The 11,614-nt window shown below is 35.4% G+C and overlaps 2 long non-coding RNA genes across 2 annotated transcripts; one reads left to right on the forward strand and one right to left on the reverse strand.

The window, feature by feature from the left end:
* Positions 1-223: 223 nt before the first annotated feature.
* LOC137398714 (uncharacterized) lies at positions 224-6,675 on the reverse strand. The gene is made up of 4 exons (XR_010979000.1): positions 6,558-6,675; positions 3,824-3,914; positions 1,283-1,425; positions 224-986 (listed from the first exon to the last, which is right to left on the reverse strand). It is a non-coding gene; the product is annotated as an uncharacterized lncRNA (long non-coding RNA).
* A 329-nt stretch (positions 6,676-7,004) lies between these two features.
* LOC137398543 (uncharacterized) lies at positions 7,005-11,099 on the forward strand. Its single transcript, XR_010978960.1, has 4 exons — positions 7,005-7,173; positions 8,158-8,318; positions 9,218-9,352; positions 10,749-11,099. It is a non-coding gene; the product is annotated as an uncharacterized lncRNA (long non-coding RNA).
* The last annotated feature ends 515 nt before the right edge of the window (positions 11,100-11,614 follow it).

An 11,614-nucleotide genomic window follows, 5' to 3' on the forward strand; every position in this document is an offset into this window, starting at 1 on the left:
AGCTATAGGAGACTGGGCAATGCAAAGCTGTGATGTCCTACATTACATAAATAGCCGCATGCTTTGTGACAGAAGGGCAATGCTTTGTTCACTTGCAGCTGGTCAGGCAAGTGAGTCATCATTGTTTACACTGAAAGAATCAAGAGACATTTTTGTTGCTACATGTGATTCGATATAACTACTAAAGCACACAAAATATTTGTTTCAAATTTTAGATACAACGCTTATACACTATGTATTTCCTACCCTGCAAATTTATAAACATAAAGTTGAATATTTCATATAAAAAGTGCGAGTCAAAGTGTATATTGATGCACATGTATTCCAAAAGATATTGCAAAATTATCAATGTTGCCATATGCTATGGGCTAACATGTCAGATAGCTAGGTGTACAAACTGATTTCAAATGCATACACACTGGTACATCGTACGCTGATTGCAGTCTGCCATGAATATAAATGTTGGGTCTTGGGTGTTATGCAAACAGCATCAGCAAACTCGTAGAAAATAAACGACAAATGGTACACTTTTCTAGACATACTGTGAAAGGCTACACATGACTAAAGACGACCAGTCGGCTGAGCCTTGATCTGAGATTCCCTTGTTAGCTGCTACCTTTGTAGCCTCCTGATGAATTATAATCCTGAAATATCTGGAGGTGATATTTTAACTAACGTTGCGCTGTGCAGTGGAACGAGCATGGAAATCCCTGATGCAAATTGCTTTGTAAAACCGATGAAAGAGTTTTAGTGACCACCAGCTTGTGTATGTCTGCAGTGATTCCTTGTAAGTCGACACCCTGCCGTATGCTCAGTTCTGAGCCTAGACATATCTTTGTGATGACAGGATGAGGTGTAAACAGACCACCTCTATCTTTTACACTGATTAGTATCGCATCATCCCCTGATGCGTAAACCTGGACAGGAGGCTATAAAGCTGGTGCAGTCATTGCAGTTGAGTTTTAAGCTCTGTACCTCATAACCTGCTAACAAATATCATATGCTAATATTATTATAAAAAGCATATGTATCAACCATAAAATAAATTTAACTACATATCGCTGATCTGCTGCAGTATTATTTCAAAACACTCTGCTTTCTGTATATCTGCTTTATACACTAACAATAAGTGAAAGTAGCTAATACCAAAAGACATTTATATACCCAAATTATGCATCACAATATGAGCAGCCATGCAGTTTAGCATATGCAGCAAGGCTGCAATGTGTGCCAGATATTTTGTTTTGTAGAAAACCTGGATATATTGGTCATATTTACCTACCGATGCACTCCACTATGTTCGAGCCAGACCTTGACAGTTCGATTTCCAGCTGTTCGCTTGATTCCAAATCATCATGGAAGTCATCGTCACCTTCTACATGACTCTTTCTTGGTTTAGATGAGAGAAGTAGGGGCAGGAGCCATCTGTGTCATTAAAATCAAGTTTTAATTGCATAACACAATTGCAAAGAATGCTATTTTTAATAAATTTCGGTAGGTCTCAGGATCTTTTCATGAGTGACATCGGAATACTGTGCCAAAATTTTCCAAACCAGCCATTGTACCTACCACTTAGATTTAATAGCAATTAATTTTAAAAATATTATTAAATTCACATAAAAGCTTTGCATCCATAAAGCTGGTTGCCGTATGACATTAAATAATACTCAGCATTTAGGTGGCTGAATGGCATGTAGTAGAGTCGCAAGTGGTGATAAGTGAGCATGCTAGTCACAGTAAATGTAATTAACATGGGCTAGTTAAGTTGAATCAAAAAGCACTAGAAACAGTATTGCTGTTTTTCTAGCAAAAAAGCCTTTTAAAGCTGATCCAAAAAATAGGGGCGAGCTTAGCAACAAGGGTAGTTACCATTTTTAGAACACATTCTCCTATTCTGTAAAATATTTTATTGTTAATGTGTTTGCTTGCAGATTTCGATGCCATCTACCAAGTCCAGCATACTAATAAGTTAAGACGAAGAATCATAGTGCTATACTTTTAAAATTATAAAATAAAACGCATTTGTCTACCTTTGGGTTGTTATGTATAGAGTTCCATTATAACATGTTTTATAGAGAAAACAAATAAAGCAATTGAGGATTTCAGGCCTATGCCAACAATAATAAGTCTGACAAATATACTAATGCTCAGCAAACCAAGCTAATCAATGATTAACCAGATTTTTGAGAATACAATAGAAACACTCATGAAGAGATCTGCCATCTTACAATATTCAGTTATGAGATAAACAGTTTTACAAGCAACTTGTGTGGAGTATAGTATGGAAGTTAGTGATGTACTTGCGGTTATTATACAATGTATATAGTTAAAATCAATACACTCAGATTTTCAGCAAAATCACAAACTACTATCTACAACCACCACAAACATGCTGCTTCAGTAATGAACTTGTCAATTGAATAGTTCACTGATGACATAGAAATTGTAATGACCCTCTGTTTAAAGGATTATTAACTATAAGTGCTGGATTGGTGGTTCAAGTAGTTGGTTTATGATTTGCGAATTTATAAAGGACTGTATTTTAGGTGTAGATTTAATGTCAAGAATTAGACTGGTTTGTTTTAGTTAAAAAACTTTAAAACAGAATATATTTATTAAAAATTCAAACTTTCAATTGCAAAAACATAAAATATATGAAGGCTAATCAAGTCAATGGCCGATGCTCATTGCGCAAGTCTAAAAATATACAGAGTGATACAAGAGCAGAGTGATACGTAGAGCGTGAGTAAAATATGGAGTTCGAATTGTTTCTGATCTACACAGGCTTATATATGTTTGCCTAATCAGTCAGGCAATCGTCACATCCGTAGATCACAGACGATTGGGTGCTGCAAAGCTTCCTAGGCAGTAAGGCTAGCAAGTAGCCTGGGCATGGCTCTCGTGGGGATTGGGAGAGAGAGCCTGGGACACATCGCAACACGCGGAGAAGACAACTCTAAAAGCCGACTTCTGAAGTCGCTAATATCACAATCGTTATTTCCGAAGGAGTATCATGTGACGGTCTTATTTATGATCTACGCGAGTATTATGTATTATTTTTAATCTGAATTGGCAGCAAACAAATGCTGGTTAGTAAGAATGAAATGTTGGTTGCATAATAAATCAATAACGACAGTTATATTATTTCATATGTTCAATTCATTATGTTTTGATTTAGTTATAATAAAAAATTGAATCAATTGAATAAAAAAAATTCACAATAACAATACAAACATAGCAAACGAATAGCAATAGAACAACAAAAATGAATTGCACGCTGCTAGTAAAGAAAAGTTTATCTAGTAAAAAGTAATCTCAGTTTTATTTTACTCACGAGTATTATTATTCGCGACAGTTATTATGAACAACTCGGATCTACCACTGCAAAACGGTGCCATCTGAAAGCAAATACTCTTTCCGAAGCCAGTAGGAAGAAATATAAATTGGTCAAGACCTGCGATAATATGTTGTAAAGCTTGAGACTGTTTTGGTCTCAGTGTGACTATGCCTAGCTTTGATAGTAACTTTTGAATCGCTTCATTTTTATCAGTATAGGAAATGAAACTGCTAACGTGAAAACGCAAGAGAATAGTGGCCTATGGTTCCTATCGTTTTATTATCAAACGAGGTATTTCGTAACCACCCAGCCTATCAAAAAAAATAGCGCTTTTTACTAGATCAAGTCACGTTACCGTGACAATAGGCTTTTAAACGCGCCACATCTAATACATCGTGAGATACGAATCTAACGACACGCTTCCATTAGTATCAGTCTGAGCGTCATATGTAACATATGTCGCTCGTTTTGCAGAAGTTATCTTACCTTTTTTTCGCTATGTGTCCCAGGCTCTCTCTCCATATCCACCACGAGAGCCATGCCCAGGCTAGCTAGCAAGAGTCCAGAAAGCTGTTTCCTAATCACATCAGAAATGGTTAAATAAAAGGGGATGAGTGGTTATGTAAGAGGTGTATAATACTCTTAAGACAGGATGCATAAATACTAATATAGAAGTTGAATAACATGATGAGTTCCTTTGTTTCACAATGACAAGTATTCATGGGGTGTGTAACTAAAGATTACAAATGCTGGTCGCTTCACAAAATGGCACCACAATGCACGATTATATTAGCTCAAAATTCAAAGGCAGACACTACCACTGAAGCTGCAACAAATTGTGATTACAAGCTCTTGAAAGCTCAAAAACGAAAAGCCGCCGTAAATTGGAATCTGTTTATTTCTCTGACGTAGTTCTGACAGTTTGGTTATTGTCTTGTTACGTGATGTTCTCATGTGAATTGAAAGGCCAATAAAAAGCTCCATATAAAACTTATCGTAGCACTAGTTTATGACAAACACTTCGGGTTTTACCGAAGACCCCATATCAAATATAGATGCTCGCTACTTTCAATTTTGTTTTGGCTAGATCTAATCGTCAAGTCGTAATCTGATCATGTGACCCAATACTTCGCAAATAATTTTTGCAGCAATTTTCGAATATCACATGTGACCAACAGGCTCGTCATGATTATCAGACAATGATATGTACGCCTTCGAACTAAGGATAGAAAGTTTAACGACTTTTTACGGTAAGTTATAATATATCAGAGCTAAAAGTGACTGCATTACAATGACGATAAAATAGACGCGTAAGAACAATAGACCTAGTTTTATTGAATGTGTGAAATATATTTGTGAAAATATTTCGACGAATGAGGTTGCATGAAAGTGTAAACAGAAACCATCCTGTAACAACTACGTCCCATTTGAGCCGCTTTGGAAAGAGAATTCAAACTACGGTGGTCTCATGTGGCTGCGATTAACTGTTGGTTTTTTTAGCTTTAAAAGCTTTTAATCACATTCCCATATAATTTGCACCTACAACACAACAGAATAAGACATGGTGAATCTTTTGATATCGAATAACTGTAATGTGAATTTTGTTGCAAGTCAACCTTTAACAATAGGTCATATATAACAATCTTATTTTTTGTTCATGAAATGACGAGAACATCTATTGTAGGTTTTCGTAAACAGTGTTAAATAATACAGTGTGATATTCACTGTTCTTTTGAAACCTTTGGCTCAGTTTTTGTCGTTGCTTGTCACAGTAGATATTACAAATAATTAACAAAACAATGAAGTGTTCAGTTATTGTTATTAGCTTGCTTATATGACATTGTCAATTTACTAAACAAATCTTCCTTTTGCAATTACAAAATAGTTTGCGCCCATCTGGGGCATTGGTCAGTAATGACACAAAAAACAACCATCGTAACCGAGCCTGTCAACTTGCAGAAAATTCTCACATAGATGATTTATACAGCTTGAAGGCAATTACACGGCTATATCAAACAGTCAGTTCACATACCCGTTGAAATGATTGTTGTATTGTCAGATTTGCTCTTTACAAAATAAGAAAAAGGGGGATGCACCTTCAAAAAAATTTCCAAACCTTTATGCAATCTTGTTGTTGAATTTAACTCGAAGAGAGATTATCTCATTTATATCAAATTGTAAAAATCACAATTAGATAAATTACAGAAATTAAAAATTACAGTTACTACATGGTCATGTCATAACAATTAGTCTACATGTATCTGCTAGAATAGACCATGGATCCGCATTAAGTTACTTCTCCTTGGCAATGCTTAAATAATTTTGGCAAAGGTAAATTTTCTTAGAATTGTGTAACATATTAGCAGACAAATCACTGAAAATTATGTTTTTTTGCAAGGAATGTTAGAAGTGAAAAGGTTGCTTTGCTTGTTGTCTGATGGATTATTTTTGGACTCAACAAAGTTTCATGCTGTAAATAAAAAATGATTAATGAGTCTTGACTGACAACTTGCAACTTCGTTTTTCTTTTCAGTCAGTACAGTAAATAGTTGTGTAACATAAACATGATGTACTGCTCACAAAAAAATCACCTCAAAATCTCTTTCTCATAAGAGTCTTCAACTTATTTACTATGTAATTCATTTTAGGTTGAACATAATTAATTTGTATCAACAAAAGCCATTCAAACAGCTGCTCACAAAATGGGTCAGGTCAAACAAGGCAAGTCTTCGTCAGATGCGATGAAATTCGTATGCTCTCTACGAGCGCGTTTCAGAGCTTTTGTGCTTATAGATGTTGGGAATCATCCGCAATTAACGTTTCACATGAAATGAATACAAATGCTATATATATATAATACTTATAAGAATCCTTTACTGTCAGTTTCACATGAGCACACACTACAATAGTCTCCATACTAAGCATTTGAACCAAGAAAATTTGAATCCATTCACTTGTAGCTACAAAAAGAGAACCAAACCACATAATATAAAAAAGCTCCAGTGAGGGGCTTCCGTCTGATTTAAATTGTCTGTAAGCCCCACAGAGGGGCTTATAGTAGTGCATGAGTTAAATCGGTCACCACAAGGCAAATATGGTATTCATTATTCGATATCAAGTTGATTTCAACCCTTCGGGCACCATTTTTGCAGGTCTGCGAGTGTGCAGTGGCTTTGTGTAAGGCAGTTTTATAACTGATCAACAATTTGAGGTTTCTTACCAAATAGCGTCAAATCACGTCCATTAGTAGTGAATAAATCACTCGGCGATATTTATTCAGAACTCTTTTAGCAGTTTTAACACAAAATCATGAGTATAGGCAGCGGTAACCACATCGGTAGTTTCAGAAAAAATCACCAACTTGTCTGAATCTCCAACAGGTATTCGGCGTTAAGTATGACTCGCTTGGTCTTTCATAACCGTGGTTTTACGACGTTTTTTCAGTTTACGTCTATTAAATCTTTACAAAGAGATAAAACGCGTTTTTGTATTACTGTATAATGATCCAAAATATCAACCGAGATAGTTTGTGGGCATATACGTAGAATTTAGTTGAAACTTTTTGGAATTTATGAAGTTCGATGCGTGGGAAAGCTAAAAATCCGCATCGTACTCCTTCGAAAGATTTCGAAGGTATGCATTTACATCGTATTATGCCTGAAAATATCGGACAAGGCAAAACTAGGAGGAGGAAATATCAGCCATACTGATTTATTTTCCCGGTTGTTGTAGTTTAATTAATGATTTAACGATGCTTAACTCATCTGCAATACTTGCAATAAAATTCACAATATAGTAATAAATGATATTGACGCTCTTTGCGATCGTTATTGCTGGTTAGTAAAGCTTTTTGCATTGGTACAAATTCAAGTTTTTCTCCGTAAATAAAACCGAGTGTTAAATACTGTGTTTCTAAATAATTGCACTCCATGGTGGTAAACTGCAGTGGATTATCGTTCTTGGATGTGTTTGACGTTGGAAAACAGCTTGAAAAGCATTTGCGAGTCATAGAATGGATATAATTTGTCTTTAAAATGTCACGCTTCTGTAAACAGGAATTCATTAAAAAGAGTAGGCCTATGGCACTAAAAGGGTTACATATTGCTTTCGTTCTTTAACTGTACCTCTGTGCGTTAAGAGAAGTACAACTTTTAATATGATTTTTTTCACGTATCACAGCGATGTTATCGAATGTCTTAATAACTGATAAAAACACTTTTGCTGGTTGAGCGAGCTTTTGCTAATATAATTGAAATGGCTTTGAAGCCATATATGCGTAGAAAAATGGGTAAAGCATGTTACTGAGTAGTAGCATGTATCTTTTGATTTCATTACCTACTTCAGAGGCATTGTTGATAATAAATCTCATTGCGAGTGACTGTGTGTTGGGTACAAACGGAGTAATGGTGAATCATTAATAGTTTTTGACTGCCATAAAATAGAGAAGACAACTCTGATGTGACAAACTCTGATACAAGTTTGAACGCCATTTCCTAAACTTAATTTGAAGAATTCTTTCTTTGCCATTATTTTTGTCTCCAAAATTTCATAAAGATGAAGATCTATACGCATATATCAAATGAGTAAAGACATGTTTGTTAGTCACTGAGCTACTAAACTTGTTATTCAGTTGGAAAATGTTGAGCAATATTAGTAGTGACCAACCAGCAGTTTTTAGTGGCCAGATTTAGGGTTTGCAACTACAAGGTTATCGGTTCAATCTCAGTCCAAGTCCATAATCATTAGATTCTTACCATATAGATAGTTTATCGATTTGTTGTTTGCAAGATCTCTAATGTGGTTTGTTTGCGATTTTTTAGAATGAATCTCACAAGATCTGGCCATTATCCTTGCAACTAATCGTCTAATCGCTATCTAGTCAATCACCACTACTATGGTCAATTTGCCAACCATACACCGGTTCGGCTCAACAGTAAATTCTCCATAACCAATTGAATCGGTATCAATAAATGTGGGACAGGTGAGATCTAGACATATTTCTTGCATTTTTCCATCACCATTGCAAATTTTCCATGTCTGTGTTTTTATTATACATGTTGTAGGCTTACTAATATGTTATCAATATGCTTTAATTCAGCTACATGGAAAGTTTGTTTATTTGTGCGCTAAGCCCTTAACGTCCTGACAACCTAATCAAATTCGATAAACATACCATATAGTATTCAGTACATAAGACCAGTCCTTCTACTGCAATGTCGCCTCGCGCACTGACCAGTGTGTATTTATGCTACACCTACAAGCTTCCAGCTCGCTGCGCTGGAAGATGTTACCATAGAGCATTTGTGTTTGAATCCCAACAGTGACTTCGTTTCTTTCATGGATTTAAATAGTATTGCTGCGGTGTCTGCACAAAAATATGACGGTAACGTAATTCATGGCACGATTTCTAGTAAAATTCAACTTCAAAAAACCGTTGCAAATCAAAATTACATGATATCACATATAGGAATTTATTTATAAAATAGTGAAATACCAGTAATCCTACTCAATGTGAGCTGATTGGAACACCAGGTCCCCATTATTCACCATTCGAAATGTCATCACTAGGATTCTCTTCTGGAATTACGTGATATGTTTTGAATTTGATGTTGGTTTTTGTAGTATCTGCCTACAAGGCCACACCTCAGTAATCCATTTGACACATCCACTATTGGGCATTCACACCTTTTTCTTGTACATGAATCACGATTTCTGACAGAAATCTGTCTTGCGGCATTGCTACTCTGTTGAATACCTATTATCCGAGGTAGCGGTTTTGTTCTTGTATTGAGGTGAACCAGTACGTTGGTTAAGTGCTTGTTTTTTGTTCTCTGTGATCTTCACTATAACATGCTACTCTCAGGCTTTTGTTAATTGTAGTATTCCCGACGGCGCCAAAAAAGGCGTCCTTACTGATGGTGTTTTGAATGCCATTTCTTCAGCTACGCATTGCCCGCCTCTGATCCCGATTGAACTATTAGCGAATAAAAGATTTGGGCCATGGAAGAGGTCACGGTATGTACATGTCAAAACCAGGATTTTCGAACCAAACTTCAGATCTCGACTTGTACTCTTGAATTTACGATAGATCTATAGTTACTCTCCCTTTAACTGTGATTTTTGTTATTGAAAGTTGGAAAAATTAGTTTCAAATTTAGAAATGCTGTAGTACAAAACGTAGATTTTTTTGGCAGATTGGAAGCACATTTTAACACTAACTACCTAGCACATCAGAATTTTAAGCAGAGAAAATATGGAAATCTAAGAGTTGTGTGCACATGTACATAATTAAAAAAGCAACTCTTGAAAGTTTGCATTGTGTTAGATTATGTATAACTTGTGATAAATCGTGCTGCCTTTTACCAAAATGTCAACTTAGAGCTAGTAGTGCGATGTAATTTCTTTTTCTCTTTTTATGACATGATTTTCAGCTATTTGATTGTGATATAAGATAGGTATGATTGAAGAATTTGACAATATGTAAGAGGCAACAATAGCCGATTGACTATGTATTTTTAAAAGAGTGTACGCGCTAATTCAAACAAGCTTATAAAGGAAATTGAAAAGGCAGGCTGCTCGCATACTTCTAGATCAACTAAAACTTACAAAATCTTATCGTTTAATTTTTCATTAAATATCTGCACGGCGTTTCTTAAAGCTTTGGAACAATCTGCAATAGCATTAGCAGTGCTTCTCATTTACCTGCGTATATAGCTGTTTGCACATATAGCGTCTCATCAGAAAGGTTAACCTCCAAGTAAATAACTCGACTAATGCGGAGTTGTTAGCTTACAGTTTGTTATTATTTTTTAATGGATATGTCCAAGTTCGTGTTTTTTGCTACATGAGATTTACTAATTAATTTACCGCATTGCTATTCTACAGCAACTCTTTTTTAAATTTCAAATTATTAAAATGATAATTCAGCATAAGAACAATGCGACTAGGACATTAGTTGCTTCTGAAGAAACTTACTATTAGCGCAACCCTAAATATGATATGCTTGTGCATTTTTCATAATATGCCAATATGAAGTTGCAGCCTTATAGGAAGCTCAGTTATGAAGCCATTAAATAAAAAGCTGATTAGGATGATTTTGAAAATATGGTGGTTGTGCACTCTTGTATCCACATGTGCCTATTATGAGGAATCGCGATTCCAAAAACTTGAATGAGTGGACAATATTACCTTATTATAGAGTGCCCACAAATAGTGAAAAGAAAAGTATTGCTGGTACTATTTCATGTATCTAGCAAGTGACACTGTGATGTGGCAGATCAACCTCGATGTTCATAATTACTTTGTTAACAGGTTGTTGCCATATTTAGTTTATACTCATATTTGCTTTGTTTGTATTCTGTACTTTTTAGCAGTTCTCATCTGCTAATATAAATGCTTCTTCACATTTCAGGGCTTAAAGGATTGTACTGTAATCTGAATTGTTGGATGAAAGAACAGCCTTCGCCACCACAATCCAAGGACGGACGAGCTGGAAAAACTTTAGTCTAATGTGGTAAAGCATTTGATGGACTGTAGCGTTATTCACAAATATGATCATAGCTTTGCTTGTTTGTCTCTGTGTATCATTGATATATAATTTATTCTGGTGTAAAGGTTGTGGTATTTTTCTGCCATGTTTTGATGATGACAATATATATAGAGTTTAGTCATTTTATAGCTATATTTTTATTGTGTTTCATATTATTTTTTGTTATTATATCATGCAACTGTTTGTACCAAAATATACAGCTTCGGAACCATGCCCTAACTATTGAGATGCTCACAAAGATTATTTTAAGAATAATCTAGTAAAAGTCTTCGTATATATCTAAGGTGCAATATTTGTTGAATGTCCGTCAGCCTTGAAAAGAGATGTTGTGTGAAGGTTAAGCATGGCACATTATAGAAAAATTAGGTTGCTTCGGAGACGTAATGTTGGTGGAATGTTGTATAGCTTAAGGAAAGAATATTGTCGACGGTTATGCTCGGTACATTATAGTAACATAGTACGCAATTCATTAGAGGAACATTCTGTGAAACATCAAAATTTTAGAAATTGTCTACACAGTTACACCCCACTAATGTTCTGCACGGAAACGTTCCTGGAATGTTAGCTAATATCTTTGAGGCAACATCATGAAAGGCATGCTTGTGGAATGTTCTGTAACATTCTCCCCATGTCGCAGGAATTTTGCACCAGATCATCTGCTGAATGTTCCATAATGGTGAAATGCCATACTGTTCCGAATATATTAGAAGACAATATTATGTGAATGC

The sequence above is a fragment of the Watersipora subatra genome, chromosome 6 (genome assembly GCF_963576615.1).
Source record: "Watersipora subatra chromosome 6, tzWatSuba1.1, whole genome shotgun sequence".
NCBI classification, from domain to species: Eukaryota; Metazoa; Bryozoa; class Gymnolaemata; order Cheilostomatida; family Watersiporidae; genus Watersipora; species Watersipora subatra.